The sequence below is a fragment of the Theropithecus gelada genome, chromosome 13, assembly GCF_003255815.1.
Source record: "Theropithecus gelada isolate Dixy chromosome 13, Tgel_1.0, whole genome shotgun sequence".
NCBI lineage: Eukaryota > Metazoa > Chordata > Mammalia > Primates > Cercopithecidae > Theropithecus > Theropithecus gelada.
Genome location: NC_037681.1, coordinates 53,300,609 through 53,322,568, shown reverse-complemented (window position 1 = coordinate 53,322,568; position 21,960 = coordinate 53,300,609). Strand labels below are relative to the sequence as shown.

At 42.8% G+C, this 21,960-nt stretch overlaps 1 long non-coding RNA gene across 1 annotated transcript; it reads right to left on the bottom strand.

Annotated features, from left to right (window-relative positions):
- Nucleotides 1-703: 703 nt before the first annotated feature.
- Nucleotides 704-19,825, bottom strand: LOC112605361. Its single transcript, XR_003115396.1, has 4 exons — nt 19,603-19,825; nt 18,818-18,909; nt 18,537-18,706; nt 704-1,619 (listed from the first exon to the last, which is right to left on the bottom strand). It is a non-coding gene; the product is annotated as an uncharacterized LOC112605361 (long non-coding RNA).
- Nucleotides 19,826-21,960: the final 2,135 nt, after the last annotated feature.

Here is a 21,960-nt window from a genome sequence, read left to right as displayed (position 1 = left end):
GGGAAGGCGTGTGAGGAGCCTGAAGGCGCGCCGCCACCCTCCACATCCACAGGGGTTGCTCCCGTGGGTCGCCGAGGTGGAGGTCCCCACGCCCCGGTTCTGTGTCCCGGGAGAGGACAAAGGGCTCAGCAAAGTTACTCAACGGTCCTGTCCTTGCAGAAGACCTATGCGTTTGATGTTGTTTGGAAGCCCCGGCATTTTCTTATCCGTGTTTGCTGGGATACTTGCTGCGGGGTTGAATTCAAATACCAAATCGGGCCCCAGAAAGGGCTGTCTGGGCGCGCTGAGGTCTCCATCGGAGACCGTTTAGATGGCTCCCTGTGGGGCTGTAAAGTCCCCGTGGCTGCTTCTCAGTCTGCAGCCTCTGGTACCCTACTCCTCGCTTGGCAGGAATGGGAGTGCAGAGCGGGCAGCAGAGGGCGCCCGCGTGGACGGGGAGAACCGATAGAGACAACCGCAGACAGCCCTGTCCCTGGGCCTTTAGGACAGGATTAGAGTTCAGGATCCCTGACAACCCTAAGCCATTTGTTTTCAATAAAGACGAATCATTTCACCGGACCGTAATCCGACAGTGTCACCCAACTTGTAGATGACCTGACCCATTAAGAGAGATGGCAGAATGTTCCAGGGATAGATAGAGTCCTGGGGGGTCATAGTACTCTTTGGGGAAAACCATGAAATAATGACATATTTACTTTTAGCATTTGAATTCAAAACAATGTCGCTAGTAGAATGCATGATTTTATTATGTGAATGCAATAGAAAGTCCATAGTCATAGCAGTCTTCTTCTATTTTTTTTTTTTTAAAGCCTTTAACTTAAGAATGATGGTGTGTTTCCAAGGCTTTGGTTGTTCTTGTTCTTATTTATTTGTGGCTTATCCTTTTGTTTTGTTGCCTTCTTGCATTGGCTAGTAGACAATTAATAACAGGTGACAATGGTTTAAGAAGTATTAATGGAAAAATCATTTAACCCTAAGGAAACTTAACCCATTAATTAATTTTTTTTTCTGTACATTGGACCTCCAATATTTGATTTGGCAGGCAGGGCCTCAGTCCAGCTGCCTGAGCACTGGCTGCTTGTGAGAACATGGTTTGAGAGGCACTGCCATGGAATAAATAGCGCTGGACTGGAGGGAAGAGCCCTCAGGTCCAGTCCTAACACTGCCTTTAGCTAAAGGACCACAGGCAGCTCACCTCTCCTTCCGAACCTCGACTTCCTCCTCTGTCACAGAGGAATTGGATGAAAAGTCCCTTCCAGCCCCAGCAGTCTGTGTCTCTAAGAACATCCAGGGTCCTTCTAGACAGAATCATTCTAGGTCAGCCTCTGAGCCAGGCCAAAGTGAACAAGCTGAGAAGATTGAGGACTGAGGTGAGTCACAAGGCTGCCTCCCAGGTTGGTTCGAAGGTAATGAGTTACCTCAATTGACTGTTCACAGTCAGTTACAGATCCAATTCCTTGTTCTACTCTTTCCCCTCTTCTCGGTACTGTACTTGACTGGTCTTAAGAAACAAACAAACAAACAAAAAAGAAGAAGCTGTCTCTCAGCACCAGGTTCTGTATGAAGGATGCAACAGAAGCTAATAAATACCCACTCCATCTCTGAAGGAGGCACTGAGGCTGTGGAAATACAAAGGATCCACAAGGCATAAAGCCCTTGTCTTGAAGAAACTTCCTCTCTTGTTAGGGAGAGAAGATGTAAATGAAAGCTTAAAAACGAAAAACAACAACTGAATGAAGCAACACTGTGAGATTATGATAGACCTCTCAGGGGACGGCCTGATTTGTATGATGCCTGCATCATAGTACAGCCCACAATTCTTTGTCATCTTATGGAAAATTCACCAACACGTAGGGAAAATATTTCCTACCTGAAACTCAGATCAGTTCACAGAGCTCTTACCTCTCAGGTAGGGATTCCGTAACAGCGGTTGAAATAGATGGAGGTGGGGAGGAGGGTGATTAGCATAGCTACAACATTCTGCAGAGCCAGGACAGGAGAGGAGAGATGTCAGACAGGGGAAAGCTCGGGAAAGAGTAAAGGACAGCATCCCTCCAGGCTCTACCTGTCTTCAGTGGTGGATCGGCTATTCTAGTGGGTCACTCCCAAGCCCCAGATGGACAGATGGCAAGCATTAAAGCTGCTTTTCGGCAATAAGTGGCAGCTACCTGTGGAGGGCACAGCCTGGATGGGGACTCTGGGGAGCTGGGCTCTACTTGCTGCTTTACTTCTGTATTAGTCCGTTCTCATGCTGCTAATACATACCCAAGACTGGTTAATTTGTAAAGGAAAGAAGTTTAATTGACTCACAGTTCTGCAGGGCTGAGGAGGCCTCAGGAAACTTACAATCGTGGCAGAAGGGGAAGGCAAACACGTCCTTCCTCACATGGTGGCAGCAAGGAGAAGTGCCGAAGCAAAAGACGGGAAAACCCTTAAAAACCCATCTGATCTCCTGAGAGCTCACTATCAGGAGAACAGCATGAGGGTAACCACCCCCATGATTTAATTACCTCCCACCCGGTTCCTCCCACGACCCGTGGATTACAATCCATGACGAGATTTGGGAGGGGACGCAGCCAAACCATATCAACTTCCCATGGAAACTTGAGCAAGTCATTTCACCTCTTGGAGCCTCAGTTTCCAGAAGGCCTGGGACTCTGCCTGAGATCCTAGTATTTGGGAGAGAAATGACCTTAACCATGCTCTTTGGCTCTGCAGAAAAATGTTTTTTAACCATTAAAAAATACATAATGCAGTTTTCCTCTCAACCCACAGCAATAGAGAGGTGGGCATTTCACACCAATCTTCAACCCAGTTACAACCTGCCTTATGATAGATTTGGATATATCACAATCAGATCATCTCTGAAATAAAACCACAGGGGAAAAGAAAAAAAAAAAACAAAAAAACACCACCTCTAGTGTGAGGCTGGGCACGGTGGCTCACACCTGTAATCCCAGCACTTTGGGAGACCAAGGTGAGCATATCACTTGAGCTCAGGAGTTTGAGACCAGCCTGGGCAACATGGTGAAACCCCAACTCTGAAGGAAAAAAAAAAGGCCAGGTGCAGTGGCTCACACCTGTAATCTCAGCACTTTGGGAGGCCAAGGCAGGCAGATTACTTGAGGTCAGGAGTTTGAGAACAGCCTGGCCAACATGGTGAAACCTCGTCTCTACTAAAAATACAGAAATTAGCTGGGCATGGTAGTGCGTGCCTGTAATCCCAGCTACTCAGGAGGCTGAAGCAGGAGAATCACTTGAACCCTGTAGGTGGAAGTTGCAGTGAGCCAAGATTGTGTCACTGTACTCCAGCCTGGGCGACAAAGCGAGACTCCATCTCAAAAAAATAATAAAACTAAAAAGAAAAAAAAAATTTTAATACAAAAATAAATCTCTAATGTGAACGTTAACCCCATCCCTCTACACATTTGTGTACGTGCGTGTATACACACAATTAATATGGAAATATACACATGAGCAAGCAGCCCTACTCTGTAGTTGGGAGACTCCAGTAAAATCACAGTTTTCCACATAAGTCTCTTGCTATTTACGTAACTAGCAAGATAATCCTTGAAAAACCTATTATGTACCCCATGTACTATCATTTGAGATGGCCACTCATCCCAAACACTGAACTCACTATTATTCTGAAAGTGAAAGCCCAGTTTCTGTCAGCCATAGGGATGGGCCTTTGCCAATTCTAGACCCAGTTTAATGCTATGGATGCTGGACTCAAACCCCCCTAGAGTTCAAGGTCCATTTATATTGGCAGTACACAACTTCCTGGTTCAAAAAACAAGCCTTTAAAGATCTCATAAAACTTCTTGGACTTCAGATGGTTTTTACAAAACAATACTCAGATGAGCTAAGTGTAAATGAATCGGAAAAGAGGATTATGTTTCCCATAAAAACTCATGAGTTTGAGGATTAGGAGAAGAAAGAAAGGCTGGCAAATGCCAAACATTTTAAAGCGCTTTGAGACCATTAGTCAAACTCAAAACGCAGCCAGGTTCCCTCATCTTTACACTTTATGAGTTTTGTAATTGAAAATCTTTTCCTACATTTAAGATCAGCTACAAATCAAATTTAGTGGCTGCCTATGATCAGAAGAGCATCCACCCATGTTTTCTTCCAGGCAAGGATTTCATGGAGCTCCTTTTAGTCCTCTTTCATGTTCATCAAGAAATTCTTAGAAAGAAAATGGGAGGGGAGAAGGAAAAGAAATGAGAAGCCAATAGGCTGTAGATAAAAGGAAGAGAGACAGAGCAAGAGCAAGAGAGAGACTGTGGGAAAGGAAAGTCAGAGGAGAGGAAGCAGGAGAGAGAGGGCGAGAAGGGAAAGACAGGCACAAAGGCAGAAAGACGGATAGAGGCAAAGAAGGAAGAGGAATGAATGGAGAAAGGGGAGGGAAGCAGAAAGCAATGAATGAGAAAGGGAGCAGACAGAGAAGTAGGCGGAGAAAATGAAAAAATGAAGTGAAAGGAGAGAAGAATTTTAAACAGAATCTATGGCTCCATTTCCTCAGGCTGCTCATTAGGATTCTGGCAGCCTTTTCTGAACATCAGCTAGCTCTAACCTGAACATCAATTTGTCCAGATTTGGGCTAGAATTAAATCTGCAATCTTATTAGGTGCTAGCACAGTGTGGCTGGCTGTCCCACACCTCACACAAAGTGGTAGGGACTGATAGGGACAGGAAGTCCCGTGTTCTCCTACACAAGCAGGAGGCCAAGAATGGAATCTTCAGCTCATGACTGCTCAAAAATAGGTACCTTATTCACTCACACAGTCTGTTTTGTATTTTTAACCATTTCATCAAAAGGTAAGGGTGGGGGGCCGGGCACAGTGGCTCACACCTGTAATCCCAACACTTTGGGAGGCGGAGGTGGGTAGATCAATTGAGGTGAGGAGTTCGAGACCAGCCTGGCCAACATGGTGAAACCCTGTCTCTACTAAAAATAAAATAAAATAAAATAGAAAAATGAGGCCGGATGTCGTGGTGGGTGCCTGTCATCCCAGCTACTTGAGAGGCTGAGGCAGGAGAATCGCTCAAATCTGGGAGGCAGAGGTTGCAGTGAGCTGAGATCTCACCACTGCACTCCAGCCTGGGTGACAGAGCAAGACTCCATTTAAAAAAAAAAAAAAAAAAGTATGGGTGATGGAGTTTAGAAATGTGTGACCTCCTCCACCTATGACTCTGCTTCCATGAGAAAAAAAACATGAAGCTTTACAAATGCAGAATTAAAGCAGAGGCTCATGTGGGCTCATGTGATGAAAATGTTAGTGTCCGTCTACCAAGCTGTGTGAGCAAAGGTAGAAACAGGTCTGCTTTGCAGAAAAAGATGACGTACCCCCAGGAATAGAGCAACAAGTAGAAATGAGGTTTACCCTAGCATTTCCCTTCCCTTCCCTTTTGTTTTCATATAACAAGCATTTATTGAACAACTATAGGTCCTCACCTAGCTTCCATAGAAACTTACAGAAAATTCAGAACAGATTTCCATTTTAGATGGAGAAGTTAGAATTAATATGTTGTTCGATTGCAACCCAGAGTTGCCCCTGGACCAGCAAGTGCCTTTGTGCTGGCCCTCAGTGCCCAGCCATGGCAATAACAGACCCTGTCCACTGGGAGCAGCAGCCTCCTGGGGTAAACAGATCCTGAACAAATCATCGCATGTGAAGCAGGTATTAAAAAAGAGTTACAGGCCGGGAGTGGTGGCTCACGCCTGTAATCCCAGCTCTTTGGGAGGCCAAGGTGGGAGGATCACGAGGTCAGGAGTTTGAGACCAGCCTGGCCAACATGGTGAAACCCCGTCTCTACTAAAAATGCAAAAATTAACCGGGCGTGGTGGCAGGCAGGCGCCTGTAATCCCAGCTACTCGGGTGGCTGAGGCAGGAGAATCGTTTGAACCCGGGAGGCGGAGGTTGTACTGAGTTGAGATCATGCCATTGCACTCCAGCCTGGGTGACAGGCGAGACTCTATCTCAAAAAAAAAAAAGGAACTACAGGGTGGGAAACAAGACCCATCAGAGGAAAATGGGTCAGGGGCATGGTCTGCCTTGCTACAAATTTAGAGGAGTCAATCAACAAAAAGGGAACTCACTAAAAATAAAGTTTTCCTTTCCCCTCCTCACTTGCCTTACATAATCAAGATGAGTATCACACCGTGGGGACTCCTGGAGACAGCGAAATGGCTCTCTGCAGCTAGCCAAAATGTGTTAATTAATTTAGCTTTCACTGAGATTTGTTATGCTCATTTATTCAGAACTTTTGAACATTTAACATGAAACTACATGATAATTAAATAGCTGTCAACACAGTTTTATTTACACTTGTCATTCACACCCTCCACACCTCATCAGGCCACTGGTTGGCCTGCATTCAACGAGGCATACAGGAAATATGTTCCTGCTCTCAAGGAGTTTTTCATCTTGGAAAACACTTGGATGCACACCAAAATGAGATGCACCTCAACAGAGAAATCTATGAAATACTTGCCTTTGAATCACCAGAAGGCCTCCAAGTTTTATTTTACTTTCGTATTTCAGTTTTAAACACTTCTTTTTTTTTTTTTTTTTTGAGACAGAGTCTCGCTCTGTCGCCCAGGCTGGAGTGCAGTGGTGCATCTCAGCTCACAGCAAGCTTTGACGTTCCATTCAGTCATGGGAATTTTTCCAATGACTAGTTTCCCTGCTTAAATTTCAGCTCAAAGGTGCCCAGACACATGCAAGGTTGTTTGAGTGCGGGATGGCAATAATGTTCTCTCCATTTGGATACAGCTATTTATAAATTGTGATCCAGTTTTAAAAGGAACCTCCTGCTTTGCTTCAATTTCAGTGTCTTTCATGTTGTTGAGTTGCTAGAATTGCTTCTTTTATTTTATATGTGTTTTTTGGAGATGGAGGCTCACTGCAACCTCCACCTCTCGGGTTCAAGTGATTCTCCTGCCTCAGCCACCCAAGCAGCTGGGATTACAGGCACACGCCACCATGACCAGCTAATTTTTGTATTTTTAGTAGAGACGGGTTTTCACCATGTTGGCCTGGCTGGTCTCCCACTCTTGACCTCAGGTGATCCACCCGCCTCAGCATCCCAAAGTGCTGGGATTACAGGCATGAGCCACTGTGCCCAGCCTAGAATTGCTTCTTTACTTAAATTTCAGGGAGTTATTAAAGTTGTTATATCTTTTGTCTACATTAGAATTTTCATCCAATAGCACTAGAACATGATGCTGCCTAAGTTTAACACTTGATCCTATTTTTTTTTTCCCAATAATCTTTCTGTCTGCCATCAAACTGAGGCAGACATTATATAGTGACCAAAGCAACTTGGAAGTAAAGAAGAAAACGAGGAGAAAGAATACTATTCCACTTCTACATATCAAGTCCTGGCCTTGTCTGCTCTTCTAAAACCTAAGGCCCATCACCGGTTGCCTCCTTCTTAATTTTTCAACCTAATCTTGGGTGACATCCTCAAACCTTCTGTTCCAACTACATTTCTCTACCTATTTAGGTTGGCGCAAAAGTAATTGCGGTTTTCGCCATTACGTTACAAAACCTCAATTACTTTTGCATCAACCTAATATTTTTCTTCTCTCTCTTTGGAAGGAAAAAAAAGACCCTGATCAGTTACTAGTCTGTAGAAATATGACACCCAAATTCCTGCTTCCAAGCCTCCCTTGATACCATTCTGAAATTCTCTCACCTCCTCAACTAAGTCTTCCTTCTCCTTCAATTGGAATTCGAGATCCTTTCGTCCATGAAGCCCTTTGAAATGCCCTTAACTTCAGTTTACTCTCTCTTCCAAACTCTTATCATGTATATTATCCATTCTCTTATGGCCATTGAACACGCAATCGATGCTTTGTAATAGACATAGAATACTTCTAGCAGGGGAACACTTTTTTCTCCTTGCTCATCATGAGACAAACCAGAATTAAGGCAGGTCTTGGTTAATAATGCCTGAGGTTTGCTCAGGGACATTCTGACTTGTCTTTAGCTGTTTTCAGGCAGCATTTTGCTAAGCAATGGAGTTTGCTTAAATTTCACCCTAACCTGAATTAAGTTGCTTTTACTGAATCAAGCAGTGGCCCTCGGGGGAGTTTCCTAATCCTAAATGAATGGTTTGAAAAGTTCTGTACAAAGAATCCTGTTGTATTTGCGTCTAAACACTGTAATATTGACAGAATTATGTCATTAAAATAGTCAGTGCTTTTAAAACGTCTCTCTTTTGTTGTGCTCTCAACTTCCCTTGTTTCTAGAGACCAGGACATAGTCTTAGAATTGCAACTAGTACAAATCATCATCATACGGATAAAATGAGCAATATACAGAAGTCCCTCTCACCACCAAAGAAACGCTAGCTATGCAAGGCAAGAGCTGTCTTTCTAAACAGAGAGGGGAGACCAGTAAAACCAGCCCAGTGTCTTGTGATTCCTCCAGGTTTCCCGGTTTTAAAGCCCAGGTTTAAAAAGCTACCGCTGAGAGGGATCGGGTTACATCTCCTGGCTGCCAGAGAACCTTACACTTAACCCTTCCCAATCCTCGACCTGGATGTTGCACTCCCATTTCACTTCCTAGAAAGGGTATCTTCTATCCATGTATGCCTCCCTATGTTCTATTCCCTACATACAAGCAACTGGCCAAAGCCCCAGATGAAGCTTCCTGTGGCCACACTACGTTCCATGCCTCATCTCTGGTGGCCTGCCTGTGCTGAGAGCAGAGACCTTGCATATCATATCCTCCGTGTGTAACACGGTATGCAATTCATAGTGAAGGTTCAGTGTTTGTTCAATGAATGATTGTGTACCTTCTGATGCCTACGTCAGCAATAAGAAAACTGCTGACTATCTTTTTTTTGTTTGTTTATCAAGGGCATAAACCTTGCCCAAGATCCTTAAGTTGTCAAGGGTCTAGAGATTGATTAATTCATTCATCCATTGACTCATTCATTCATTTGTGCACCATTCCCTAGACATTTTTGAGGGCCAGTTGTTTTTTTTTTTTTTTTTTTTTTTTTGACGGAGTCTTTGCTCTGTCGCCCAGGCTGGAGTGCAGTGGCACCAACTCGGCTCACTACAAGCTCCGCCTCCTGGGTTTACGCCATTCTCCTGCCTCAGCCTCCCGAGTAGCTGGGACTACAGGTGCCCGCCACCTCGCCCGGCTGGTTTTTTGTACTTTCAGTAGAGACAGGGTTTCACCGTGTTAGCCAGGATGGTCTCGATCTCCTGACCTTGTGATCCGCCCGTCTCGGCCTCCCAAAGTGCTGGGATTACAGGCGTGAGCCACCGCGCCCGGCCGGGCCAGTTGTTTTTTAATGAACCAAGAATGAGGATGAGAAATTACTTAATGGGTATAACGTATACTATTCAGGTGACAGCCACACTAAAAGCCCAGACTCCATCACTACCCGATATACCCATGTAACAAAACTGCAGTTTTGCCCCTTAAATGTATACAAATAAAAAACAGGCTGGGCACGGTGGCTCATCTGTAATCCCAGCACTTTGGGAGGCCAAGGCAGGTGAATCGCTTGAGCTCAGGAGTTCAAGACCAGCCTGGGCAACATGATGAAACCCCATCTCTACCAAAAACACAAAAAGTTAGCCAGGTGTACTGAGAGGCTAAGGTGGGAGGATCACCTGAGCCTGTGAGGTCGAGGCTGCAGTGAGCTGTGATCACACCACCACCACTCCAGCCTGGGTGACAGAGTGAGACCCTATCTCAAAACCAACAACAACAAAGAATGGGGAAAGGATTTTAGACATTTTTATTTAGGGATCTAATATTCCTGACTAAATCCAAGGATTCTCTCTGAAAGTCAGGGACATTCTCTTCAGAAGGCGTGGTGTAAAGAGATGGATAGGTAGAATCTCTTCCTATAATCCTCTTGCAGCTAATTGCCAGACAATTTACATGAGCATGTATAACAGTATCTGTAGAAAGTAAATACATGATCCTGGATATTTGTGTACCAGAAGGGAGTGAAATGCATGGTTAAGAGCACAAATTTTGGTATCAAACAACCTGAGTTCAGTTCCCAGTTCTGCTTCTAAGTATGGGAGTGAATTTAGGGGCATAAGGCCCATGTTCTGGAAGAATCTAGGAAGCAGCTGGATGGGCATTAAGGAATTAAACTCTTGAATCCCCCTTGAACAATCACTTTTATGAGGGAATGCTTTTGAGTACTCAGTGCTGCCCTGAGAGCCGCTTCTCAGCTGGAAGCAGTTGGAAACCGATAATCTCAGCCTTAGATTCTAGGGGGTCTGTCAAGGCTGTCATTTTATGTTATCACTTCAAGGTTCAGCATGCAGAACAATTTCTCAGCCATCATGAAATGTTTCCTGGTAGCCAGCTCAGGCTCTACAGATATACCACCCTAACTCTTCCAGTAAAAGAAAGCCATTTTCAGAAAAACAGAACTTCCTCCAGAGATTTTATAGTCAAAGGTACCAAAAACTGATGCGTCTCTTGTGTTTTTCACTTGGTGGAGAGAAGCCACAGGGTTGCAATTTCGGATACACTTGTCTCTAGAAAATAGAACTTGTCTGGGAGGGGATTTAGAGCAAAGATGGAAGAGGAGGCCTCAATTTTACAAAGAAGGATGGTGGAAAGAAGAGAAGGGAAGAAAATCATTCCTGATCATTCACTGAGCACTTACAAAGGCCCATCAATGGCATGGGGGTGGGGGGGTCCGCACCTGCCATCACAGAAGGGGGCTGCTGTTTAAATGTTTGTCTTCATGACTGTTGACAAAAAGAGTCCAACTGTAAAATATTTCAAGAGATTTGTTCTGAGCCAAATATTAGGACCGTGACCCATGACAGAGTCCCAGTAGGCCCTGAGAACATGTACCAAAGGTAATGGAGATGCAGTCTGGTTTTATACATTTTAGGGAGACATAAGACATCAATCAATACAGGTAAGGTATAGATGGGTTCAGTCTGGAAAGGTGTAGATGGGTTCAGTGGGACCACACAAAGTGGGGTGGGGCAGGGGATTGTTAGGTCATAGGTGGATTCAAAGATTTTCTGATACAGATGAAGCCTCCAGGTAGCAGGCTTCAGAGAAAATAGATTGTAAATGTTTCTTATTAGACTTAAAAAGATGTCAGACTCAGGTAATTATCTCCTGGATCAAGGAAAAGAACTGGAAAGGGAAGGAGATTCTCTACGGAACGTAGATTTTCCCCACAAGAGACACCTTCGCAGGGCCATTTCAGAATATGTAAAAAAATATACTTCAGTTTCTTTCAGGGTCTGCTATTTGTCATGTTGGTATCTTATTACTGCAAAGAGTCTGTTTTGTCAGTCTTAAGTCTCTTTTAATGTTTGTTGGTTTGTTTGCTTTTGAGACAGAGTTTCACTCTTATTGCCCAGGCTGGAATGCAATGGCTCAATCTTGGCTCACTGCAACCTCCACCTCCCAGGTTCAAGTGATTCTCCTGCCTCAGGCCTCCCGAGTACCTGGGATTATAGGCATGCACCACCATGGCCGGCTAATTTTGAAATTTTAGTAGAGATGGGGTTTTGCCATGTTGGTCACGCTGGTCCCAAACTCCTGACCTCGGGCGATCCAACCGCTTCGGCCTCCCAAAGTGCTGGGATTACAGGTGTGAACCACCATGCCTGCCCTGTTTTAATGTTGATGCTGGTCAGTTGTGCCTGAATTCCTAAGGAAGGATGGTATAATGAGGCGTATCTGACTGCCCCTTTCCCATGATGGGAACTAGTTTTTCAGATTAACTTTGAAATACTCTTGGCTGGGAGAAAGGGTCCATTCAGTTGGTTGGAGGACTTAGAACTTTATCTCTGATCTACATGACTAAAAATTGACATTCTGTGATTTAACAAACCACACACTTCTGCAAGCTTCAATTTTGCTATCTATAAAATGGAAATAATACCTAAAACAGGATTCGGCAAGCTTTTTCTGAAAAGGACTAGATAGTAAATATTTTCAACTTTGTGGGTCATGCAATGTCTGTCACAACAACTCAACTATGCAATTATAGCATGAAAGTAGCCATAGACAATACATAAAGCCCCAGGCGTGGGCAGATTTGGTCTGCAGGCCATAGCTTGTCATTGCCTAGTCTAATCCCCTGTTTTAATACACAGGGCATTGTGAAGATTAAATGAGCAAATCCAAGTAACATATCTTAGTGCAGCATGTGGCAGGTAAGTGCTCAATAAATATTAGCTATTAGCATGGTTGTGATCTTAGTCTCTCCCCTCTATAAGGGCTAACTGTGTTCACTTTAGTGAGTAAGGTAGTCCTTGGTGTTCCTCAGGAGATATTCCAACCTTCTCTCTCTTAGGCACATGGTGAATGTCACAGATTGGGTTTTTGGAGAAGAACCCTGAGATGGAGTTTAGTGTACAGGATGCTTATTAACGAGTATCCTTGGGAACAACCCCGGTGGAAAGGAAAAGAGGGAAGCAGGACTGGGCAGAGGGAGAAGTCAAGTTGCCAAACAACAGGCTGAGCCAAATCCCAACACTGTCCCACACTGGGCTGAAAGGGCGGGGCCTTTCTACCCACACAGGAAGCATTCCCTGGATGTGGGCTGCCCTGGGAAGCATATGGCCTTGGGCGAGTAGCTCTGCACTTCTAGGCCCTCCTTGGAGGCGCCAACAGATGAAGCTTGTCTGTGACAACACGCCCAGCAACCCAAGCAATAAGCTAGTGGGAGAGAAAGATGTGACCAGCTCTGACTGTGAACTGCACACAGAAATAACACATCTCTTGCAGACCAAGCATTTAATTGTTATTTAAAGACCCTCCAAAGCTCCTTTCCCTTTAGTGACCAGTGATTTCAAGATGGTGGCTGCTCGATGAGCCTGGGCCCCGAGGAATGACAGTGAGGAGAACCCCTCATCAACCACTGTGATGGAATGTAGTATGAGCAAAACTTAAATCTGAGTTCTTTAAAGCCACTGAGATTTGGGGGTCGTTCGTTACTGCAGTATTGTGAGCTTTCTATTGTGTGTCATCAATGGCAGCATAGGAAGCTACATTGGATGCTTTTAAATGATTTGAAGACGAGACACCTTATGATCTTAAACAATCAAGAAACTGGTTTCAAATCATCATCATCACTTCCAGCAGCGACATCATAGCTAACGTTAGCACTAACATGAATTTGTTACTGGAAAGGGGTCCTGCTCCAGACCTGAAGAGAGACCTCTCGGACCTCGAGCAAGAAAGAATTCAGGGCAAGTCCATAAAGTGAAAGCAAGCTTATTTGAGAAATAAACAAAAGAATGGCTACCCTATAGGCAGAGACATGGCATGGGCTGCTTGACTGAGTATAGTTATTTCTCAACTATATGCTAAACAAGGGGTAGATTGTTCATAAGCTTTCCGGGGAAAGAGGTGGAGATTTCTTGGAACTGAGAGTCCCTCCCCTTTTTAGACTATGTAGGGTAACTTCCAAACATTGCCATGGCATTTGTAAATTGTCACAGTAGTGGTGGGAGTGTCTTTTAGTATGCTAATGCATTATAATTCGCATATAATGAGCAGTAAGGACAACTAGAAGTCACTTTCATCATCATCTTGGTTTTGGTGGGTTTTGGAGGGCTTTCTTATGACATCCGGTTTTATCAGTAAGGCGGTTGTGACCTGTATCTTGTGCTGATCTCCTGTCTCATCCTGTGACTAAGAATGCCTAGTCTCCTGGGAATGCAGCCCGGCAGGTCTCAGTCTCATTTTACCCCTATTTAAGATGGAATTGCTATGGTTCAAATGCCTCCGATAAATTCACTAATTTAATGCTCAAACAACCTATGGATGACACAGGTATTATTATTTTCTCCATTTTAGAGATGAAACAACTGATGCTTAAAGAGATTTATTAACTCGTACATAGCCAGGGTGTGCAATCTATAGCCTGAAGTTCAAATCCAGTTAAGTGCCTGTTTTTGTAAATAAAGTTTTGTTGGAATACAGCCATGCCCATTCATTACATATTACGTATTTATGGCTGTTTTCATGATACAGTGACTGAGTTGAGTAGTTGCATATGGCTTGCAAAGCTCAAAATACAGTTGGCCCTCCATATGTGAGGGCTCCACTTTCGTGGATTCAACCAACCAAGAATCAAAAATATTTGAAAATAAAAATTAAAAAGCAATACAATAAAATAATATAAATTAAAAACAATACAACACCATAACTCTTTGCATAGCATTTACATGGTATTAGGTATTATAAGTAATCCAGAGATGATTTAAAGTATACGAGAGGACGTGCATAGGTTATATGCAAGTACTGGGCCATTTTGTATCAGGGACTCGAGCATCCATGGATTTTGTTACCCATGGGGTATCCTGGAAGGAATCCCCTATGCATATTGAACGACAACTGTACTTACCATCCAGCCCTTTACAGAAAAAGTTTGCCCACCCTCACCCCTACCAGTAGTAAGCGGCAGAGCCTGATTCCAAACCCAGGTTGTCTGACTCCAGAGACAACACTCATAACTCAGATATAAATAAACATTAGGTAGGCTTGGAACCCTGTTGGAATGTTATGAAACTTTTCTATTTCCATTTTCCTAATCATGTGTTTTTTCATTTAAAAATTTCCTGATGTTTACTTCCAGCAATATGACAGACTCTATATCCTGAAAATTCTCCCCCAAAAAAGCACCTTTAAAATGCTGGATAAAATAAGTAGCTAACTTGGCAAGAAATTAAAGTATCTTAATCCCCAGAGGCCAAAAATGAAGTCGGAAGCCAGAATTCAGAATGAGCATGGTAAATGTTCACTGGAGCAGGCGTCAGACCCTGAGGGCATTTGCCAGTGTTTTGTAAATTAGAACTTTCAGTTTTTACATCCATGTCGGGGGAAGGGGGGACAGGAGAGGCAGGCGACAAAGCAGTGCAGTGTCAGCATGGAGACTTTGGAATGAGTCCCCAAAGGCCCACATTCCCAATAAAAGAGTGAACTAGAAAATATTTGCCATGCAAAGGAAATAGCAAAGAAAATTTTGCATCTTAACCTTGATTTTGGTTGGAAGAAAAAATAAAAGTCCCTACCCCCTACCAGAAGTTATAATCACCAGTCAGGCCTCAAGTCTGGGTTCAAATTCACTCTGTGTACCTATTCTGAAACTATTTTAAATAAACAAACCAAAAAAAAAATTTTTTTAAATGACCAGGCACTTGGCAAAGGTAAACACAAATATAAGGAATGTTCTCTAATTCAAGCCTCATAAAATTCTCACAACTAGTGCCTCAACAAAAATGAGCTCACAATTTTTATAAAATCACAAGACCACCCATGTAGTAAGACATCATCAGACAGGGTTAGAAACATCAAACAGTAGAATCAGACATTCAGGCTTTGGGTTGGAATTATCACATAGAGCAAGGTTAGCAAACTTTTCTCTAAAAGGCCAGATAGTATACATTTTAGGCTTTGCAAGCCATACAGTCTCTGTCAAAAACACTCAGCCTTGCTATTCTAGTATAAAAGCAGCCATGGGCAGTATGCAAATGAATGGGCTTGCCTGTGTTTTAATAAAACTATATTTACAAAAACTGAGAGTGTGCCAGAAAACCATACCTTATAAATAAATATGTTTTCAATATTTAAAGAAAGCTTTAAAACATTAGCAAGGAACAAAATACTCTTAGAAACATCGAAAAAGATTCTTAACTTCTGAAAGTAAAATAGTTGAATTTTAAAATTCAGCATATGAGTTGACTAACAAACTAGAAATGAAATGTATAATTAATAAATTGAAAGTTGGATAAGACAAAACTACTTAGAATATGGTTCAGAGAGAGAAAGAGAAGGATATCATGATATAGACATGAAAGTAAGTGAGAAGTGTTAACATTCATCTAATGAAAGTTCCAGAAAGAGTGACTAGAGAAAATGAGATGGACACAATATTCAATCATTTGTATGGTTCCTTATATTTAGGAAGTACAAAAAATTCTAAAGAATATTCACACCCAGACTTATCCTGGTGAAATGAAAGAACAGTAAAGACAAATTTAATAGCTTAAAAACAGCTAGAGAAAAAGACAGCTTTCCTGTTTTACATCTAACTTCTTATGAACAGAGCAGAAAGCAAAAGATTACAAGATGATGTCTTCAAAGTGCTGGGAAAACTGTTTCAATTTACAATTGGATACCCAGTAAGACTTGTCTTTCATGAGGATGCAATAGAATATATTTAGGTGAACAAAAGCCAAGATAATTTACTATGGACAGATTCTTAGTAAAGGAACTTATATATATACTTTGGAAAGAAGGATATATATACTTCTCCAGAAAGGAGATGTGAGCTGTAAGTTGTAAGAAAGATAACCATGTGATCAAAGACATTTGTAGTCACATGGATACATCTAAATAAATATCAACACTAATAAATCTGATTTGGGAAGTTATAAAAGTCAGAGGTTGGGAGAGATGAGCTTCTAAAGCAGTGGTCATATTCTATTTCTTAAAATGGTAAATATATGAATGTATGTGTGTGTGTGTGCAAACATGCACACACACACATGCATATTGTAAACTTTTCTATATATGACACATTTCACAAGATTTTTTAATAGAAAGAAAATACTGGATAATACTAGCTTATAAACTGAGAAAGAGTTAAAATACTCTAAGTTTTAGGAGGAGGGTGAATCTAATTAATAACTTTAACCATTAAAAAATTAGAATCTATACATTCCAAAATATTAGAGGAGAAAAAAATGGAGTAGGAATTTCACCGACTAGAAAGTGTAAAAAGATGGTAAAAATAAATCCAAATATATCAATGATCATAATTAAATAAAAAAGAATTACACTTATCAGCTAAAAGATAGTTAATTTTTTAAAATCCAACCATATTCTTCTTACAAGAAACACATGTGAAACAGAAGTACACCAAATGTTTGAGAGTAAAATAATGGGAAAAGCTACATTAAGGGAAGTGAATTTTTCCAACAAGCAAAAAATAACTTCCTGTTTGCTTTCAGATGTAACCACTGAATCCTCATACAAAGGATATGTTAGTTTCATATATCATAATGAAACTAAGAAAAGAAATAAATGTAAAGAGAGAAATCAGGAAAAAAAAAAAAAAAACCTTAGGTTAAGGATTAATATTCTCTGACAAATCTAAAAATCTGAAAAAGCAGGTCCACCTGTGCTATACCCATGGAATTCAAACAAGCATTGATGGAAACCTAGGGCTGAATGGCATGAGTCAAGAGTAAATGTATCATTTCTCAAATTTGGGTCAAATTTCTTAATAATGGAGTTTACAAAATAAAATCAGATCACATTTCAAAATAACTTGTATTTGGAGACAAAAGATGCTGTGATCATTTTCAATCGTATTAATATTACTCTTTGAAATGAATGAGACATTAAACACAAAGATTCTTAGAAAAAGTAAATACAAATATAATTTTGAGATGTGAATGAATTTGACTACTTTTAAGATTCAGGAACAAATATTTATGTATAAAGGTGGACAATTGCTACATTAAAATAGAGGAAGGGCTAAAATGTGAAGCTTATGTATAACTAAATGATTTTATAGTTATTTTAGTGGCATAGGGAAATGTCCATGATATAATTAGTTAGCAAACAAAACCATATATGAAACTGTAGATTAACAATAAAAATATGTTTAAACGTCATCAAATGTGTTTAGAAACAGGACTGGGAAGAAAAACAACAGAACACTAAGAGTGGTGGGGAAATAAGTGATTTGTATTTTCTACTTTATATTGTATTTTCCAAGGCTTTTTTTTTTTTTAACAATGATCACTTTTATAATCAGATAACAGAATAATTTTATTTTCAATCTTTAGTATTTTGTGTGTTTACATATATCATGGTCCAGAATCCCAGTGAATGAAGATGTGAAAAATGAATTCTAGAAAGACGAAACATGACAAGACTTTAAAAGAATGTTTTAAGAGACAGAGAAATCGCTAGCCTAATTGGTAGGTAACTTGATATAAAGTAACTTCTTCACTTCAGGTCTCAAGAATGTGCAGCAAAGTGAGTCCTAGAGGTTGCTATGGCAATGGAGGTAAACCTGATTAGGTCAGCTCTGCTTTCTAAGGTAAGGCCAGGGAAAAGAACACAGAATTCTTTTTTCTTTTATTTTTTAGATGGAGTCTTGCTCTGTCTCCCAGGCTGGAGTGCTGTGGGGCAATCTTGGCTCACTGCAACCTCCGCCTCCTGGGTTCAAGCGATCCTCCTGCCTGAGCCTCCCAAGTAGCTGGGTCTATGGGCACCTGCCCCACCACGCCCAGCTAATTTTGTATTTTAGTACAGACAGGGTATCATGATGTTGGCCAGGCTGGTCTCGAACTCTTAACCTCAGGCGATCCACCCACCTTGGCCTCCCAAAGAGCTGGATTACAGACATGAGCCACTGCGCCCAGCCTAGGATTCTTGAATCAGACAAATCCCCACTCTGTGCCTCTATCGTCTCTCCGCTCCCTTCTCTTCTCCCTCATTTGTCCCTCTTGCCTCCCCAGTTCTCTCCTTTTCCCATCTTTTCCTCCCCACCTCTTAGCCTCCACTGCACTTGACACCATCAGACTGTGTTCTTCCTGATTGCCCTCCTTTTTGGGCCTCCAGCAGGTGCTGCATTTTCCTGAGTGCCTTCCTCACCGGACGTTCTGGAGGGCATCATTTCTGGACTCATCATTTCTGACTGTACCCTTGGTGCTCAGGACCTGTCCATGGGAGGTGCCAAAAAATATTTATTGACCAAATGAATGCATGCATGAATGAGTGAATGAAGACAATTCCTCCGTCTTTTTGTGGGCTCCTCTTCATCTGCTCACCCTTCAATGAGGACATTCTCCAAGATTTCATGCTTAGTTGCTTTTTCTTTTCATTCTGTACTTTTGTCTTGGATGACCTCTCTTCCCTTCGCCTCAGGTAACATTCAGGTGAAAATGAGCCCCAACTTTTCAACTCTACCGCATCTATTTTTCACATCTGTATTTCTACTGCTTTCAGTTGGACCCATGCTCACCCCATATTCAACTTGTCAAAAACCTCATCCTTTTCTTCCCCATCCTTCTTCCTCTTAAGAGCTCCAGCTCCATTGATAATACCACCATCTCCTCAACATCTGGATTGAAGCTCAGAGGACCCTTTTACTCTCCTTCTGCCCTCCCTGATTCCTGTCTACTGAGCACAGCCATACTCTGGAATTTCATCCTTTCTATCAATTTCATTCCCACTATCCCTGTGTCACTTCTCACCAAGATCATCACCAAACCCTGGGAAGCTTCCTTGCTTTGAATCTGCACTTCCCGTGGCTGCTGGCTTTCCTAAACCACAGAACTCCTCATTGTCCCATCATGCTCAAAAACACTTTCTGTTTCTCATTGCCTCCAAAATAAAGCCCAGGCACACAGGCTCTTCGCTGTCTCGTTTGATCTATCTTTCCTGCTTCATCCCCCTTCCCCCTTCCCCCTAGCCCCCACTCTGCCATCTTCAATCTGTCTGTCTCTATTATCTCCATCTCCATCCCCATCTCCCGCTTCATCTCTGTCTCTAAGGAGCCTCACCAGGTTTCTGCAGCCAACACTCCCTTCATGCTGCCTCCGTGACCACTGACATTTCTTACCCACCCGGATGCCATCTCTCACAGCTCTCTTCTCAAACTGTTCCTCCTCCTCCTCCAGGGCCTGTATCAAGTATTACCTCTTCTGAGAAGCCTTTTCCCAAACCTTCAGTCAGGATTAAGGGCACTCTCCTCTGTAGTCTGGTAGCATCTGACAGTGCTTCCAGGAGAGCGCAGCCCACAGTCGTCAGGTGCAGGTGGGTGGGCAGAGGGAGACAGTGAGGTGCTTCTGAAGAACCTGAGCACAGGGATAGAAGGTTTCTCCTCTAGAATGAGCTCATAAAACAGTGTGTCATGGGAAAGAACAAAGTGCCTGCTAGCTCAAAGGAACAATGCCTTTTACTAGCAACAGCTCTAGCCCGTAGCCAATGACGTTAAGGAAGCTGCGAAAGGCTGTGTTAACAGAAGCAGGGCTGTTAGAGGAAGGCCAGAGTCAAAGAAGCACATTCTTGCATTTTCCAATCTTTTCCAGGGGAGGACTATGCTGATGGGGGTGCGGAGGTTGGATTTCAGGCACTGGAGTGGTGGTGTCCAGCAAGGCACAGGGCTAGTTTCTCCTCTCGTCTCACCTTGACCTGAACAAACTACCCTGGGGGCCCTCTGCTGTCTAGTCATGCTCATCAGAAAGTCTCAGCATAAGTAGCCACACTTGAATGTGTGCTGTATCATGTACAAAGGGTGGCTCTCTAGAAATTGTTCTAGTCCCCGAAAGGACTATTCCACCCCACATGTTCATTTCTAGCCTATAAGTCAGTCTGTGGTTTGGGCATCTTCAGTCCATCACAACCTCTGTGGTCATGCCCAAGTCTAGTGTCTGGGCCTGCAAGTCATGGAAATGCCCCTGGGAGGCAGCCGGCCAGCTGTCCCCCTCAGCAGCCAGGGATTGCCACCCTATTCAAGATGCTACAGCCAAGAATTACAGTTAACTGTGCTCGGCAGTGTCCTCCCACAAGACCAGAGGTTGGCAGACTTTTTCTGTAGAGGGCCATCCAGGCAAATATTTTAGGTTTTGTGGGTGATAAAGTCTCTATCTACTTAACTTTGCCCTTATAGTGGGTGCTCAGCAGCCATAGACAATATGTAAACAAACAAGTGTGTCTGGATTCCAGAAAAACATTATTTACAAAAATACACCTATTTTTATAGCCAGATTGGCCCATAACCCATAGTTTGGCAAACCCTGCAGCAGGTCGTGACTTCTTGACAGTAGTGACTGTGTATTTCCTCCTTGGATCCACTCATATATGCCTAGGGCATATTACATCCTCACTGTGTCTGTAGAATTGGACTGAATGTGTGTATTTCCTCCTTGGATCCACTCATATATACCTAGGGCATATTACATCCTCACTGTGTTTGCAGAATTGAACTGAATGCTTTTCTCCTAAATGGCCCACAGGCCTTTGCATAGTAGCGATCACAGTGAACAGAGAATCATCCTATCTGAAGGAACCTTAGAGGTACCCTCCTTGTCAGCAAAGAGATCCTTCTATAGTATCCTTGACTCATGACATCTAGTTAGCATCCTTCTGCGATGCCTCTGCCTTTGTGTGATCATCCATACACTCGCCTGATAGCTGTTGGGGACTGTTAGCATGTCCAACCCACGTGTGATGAACTGGAAGAATGATCCATCCCTCTTGTGTTGACTGCCTTCCAAGAGCTACTCAGTAAATACTTGCTATACAACTGATTATACTAGTAAACTAATTTTGTGAGCCAATTTTGGCAGAAGTTGTTTGTTTTCTGCAGAAATTTTAAGCAACCAAAATAAGGATCTGAAGCAGATAAAACATATTATCCACTAAAAGCAAATAGTGGACCCTTCAGTGGCTGCAAACTCAGCTGTGATAGCACCTGCCTTCTGCCGGCTGGGATGCAGGCTGCAGCCTTGCCCAAGAGTCAGTGGGCAAATGGTGCTCCTCCCAGCTTGGCTACTCAGACCCAGGGATCTCACAGAAGCCTGGCAAAGCTGACAGCTCTCAGGGGGCCTGTGTGGGTTCTTTCCAGTGCACACATTCGCTTTGGAGCAAGCCTCAGCATGTGGACTGGGGAGACAGACTCCTTTTGGACAGTGAGCTCCTGAAGAACAGAGACTGAGAATTAATTATATTTGAATCCTAAGCAGATAAAAGAATTCTGAGGACATGGCAGGTGCTCAACAAAATTCCCATGTGTTGCTTCAAGGAGCATTTCTTTCTTTTTTTTCTTTTCAATGAGACAGAGTCTCACTCTGTCACCCAGGCTGGAGTATAGTGACTCAATCTCCACTCACTGCAGCCTCCACCTCCTGGGTTCAAATGATTCTTCTACCTCAGCCTCCCAAGTAGTTGGGACTACAGGTGCGTGCCA